Source organism: Etheostoma spectabile, chromosome 6 (genome assembly GCF_008692095.1).
Source record: "Etheostoma spectabile isolate EspeVRDwgs_2016 chromosome 6, UIUC_Espe_1.0, whole genome shotgun sequence".
Classification (NCBI taxonomy): Eukaryota; Metazoa; Chordata; class Actinopteri; order Perciformes; family Percidae; genus Etheostoma; species Etheostoma spectabile.
In genome coordinates, this window is record NC_045738.1 from 20,189,801 (window position 1) to 20,192,044 (window position 2,244).

The 2,244-nt window shown below is 36.5% G+C and overlaps 1 protein-coding gene and 1 long non-coding RNA gene across 2 annotated transcripts in view; one reads left to right on the plus strand and one right to left on the minus strand.

Annotated features, from left to right (window-relative positions):
• Positions 1 to 2,244, plus strand: part of nt5c3a (5'-nucleotidase, cytosolic IIIA) — an 18,862-nt gene that overhangs the window by 2,063 nt on the left and 14,555 nt on the right. The window lies entirely within an intron of this gene.
• LOC116691505 (uncharacterized) overlaps positions 389 to 2,244 on the minus strand; it is a 15,990-nt gene continuing 14,134 nt past the window's right edge. The window contains exon 3 of the long non-coding RNA XR_004332493.1: positions 389 to 420. This is a non-coding gene — a long non-coding RNA (uncharacterized LOC116691505). The remainder of the gene's footprint in view (positions 421 to 2,244) is intronic.

A 2,244-nucleotide genomic window follows, 5' to 3' on the forward strand; every position in this document is an offset into this window, starting at 1 on the left:
ATTTATAGGGAATTATACCTAATGTTTGAGTTAGAAAAGCAAAAAGTCTGTTTATTATCATTAAACATTGTGTTGTTTTCTTAAATGATCATAAAATTGACTATTACCATCAACACATGTACCCTTTAGGACAAATGTTAACATTGAATTGCGATTAAACAAAGAAAAGGCGATTTAAGTAAAAATAATTGTTATAACACAATGATCTAATATTTGTTACAGGCCTACACACAGGACAACCGTTTGAATTCTCCAAGAGCAATTTGTGACTTTTCTTGATTATATTTGGCTATAGTTAATAAATAATGCATAGCGACCTAACAAAGGCAATTATTTAATGTCTTTTAAACTTTAACACCATTACTCAAATGCCTATGTGAGAAAATATTTTTTTTACATACATAGAAAGATATTATACAACTTTATACAACGTTTTTGTTGCAGGGCGTTTCTATCAACTGTAAATCTACTGGAACGTATAATGACTCATGTCTGAGTCATTTGGCTCCACCTGTAGAGGGGCATATTTGTAGTTGCTGTCTACAGACACAATAGACACTCACAAAGCAAATTCAGCTGCCACTTTTCATATTTCATCATTTACAATAGAAACAGATCAGTCCGATTTCAAAGTGGCCACCCCAGCAGTCAAATGTTCTGGCTGCAGACTTAACATTTATCGATTTAATGCTTGTAATTTCCCTGGCAGGTAACCTCCTGTCATTGGGTCATTGTAAGTGAGCTGTTATCAGCATTGGCACCCAGCCTCCACAGTGTGAGGCTGGGTGTCACAGCCGTATCTTTGGTTTGCATAAAAGCAAACCCAACACAACACAGGTTTGACGATTCTGTGACCTTTGCCTGCTTTACATCTGGTTGTTTTCATCATCGTCGATTTTAGGATCTGACACTTTTAACTGCCAGTGTGTGAAATACAAGTTGTGCCATATATTAAATTAACCTGTGTGTGTGTGTTTATCTGATGAGCAGGTGGCACCTTGGACGGCAGCCTCGGCCACAGTGTGTGAATGTGTGTGAATGGTGAATGTATCCTGTACTATGTAAAAGCTCTTTGAGTAGTCGTTAAGACTAGAAAAGCGCTATATAAATACAGCTCATTTACATAACTAATGTTAGGGAAATCTGTGTGTTTTGTTACACGTTTCTGGATTTTTGTTTTTGAAATTTGCCAATTTATAGGAATATTGCATTTTTACATAATCAAATATTTGTATCGTATCGGTCTTAAAAATCCTTTATCGGCCGGGCTGTAGTGGAAACTTCTTTTGACCATCTGCTTTTGATGATGCCTGGTGCTGCAGAAGCACAAACATCCGCCCTCAACCCCCGGAGTGTAAAACCACACGAGGCGTCCATGTCCTGTCCTGTGTTTACAAGACGTTCATTCCTCGACTGACCGCCTGTCACAGGAAAACAAACCGCATGGTTTTCTACATTCCCAAAAGCTAAAAGCTGCTTTTTACCACCACAACTTTATTCATTGGTAACTACTGGTTGTTCCATGTCAAAGCTCAGAAGATACGCTTAGAAGATACATGTAACAAATGATGATTTAACCCTAATATTTTAATTATAGAGAATAGAAAGGAAATGAAATAATTGCTGGGGGAAAAGGGAGAAAAACATAAGTTGGCTCAAAGAATGGTTGGATTTGTAAAACTGCAGAGAGGTAATCCTTTGTCCATGGTATTACAAATACATCCCTCCATCTGTACAACAGAGTATCCTAAAACATACTAGACTCTTAATACTACCAGAAAAGTCTTTTCAAAACATAAACCGCAAACTTAAAGCTTTTCAAACCCCAAATTTTGTTTGTATTTATGTGCCGTACGAGGTGGTTCTTCTTGGAAGTTGTGTTTTAAATAAACTGCAGCTTCATCACAGACCTAATAATAAATAATAAACCTTAACCTGCCAGTAAATGTCTAAAGAAACGTTAAGTATATGAACAGTAATATTTCTTTAAAGGGGAAGGAACTGTGCAGTGTTTTTTTATTTTTTGCAGTTTAATTTACCTTAACTGAACAGCTTTGAAGTCCTTGGAATGGTTATAGGAAGTTTTGACTTGCATTACCTGTTTAGGTTTAATTACTAATGTTAACTAATAACTAGCATGTTAGTTAGCAGTAATTAGCCTGTGCCTCTGTTATCTCTTTACATATCCACGCTCTCCGTCTCTGCTGATTGGGAATGATTGAGATTTCTCTTGCACAGCTACCA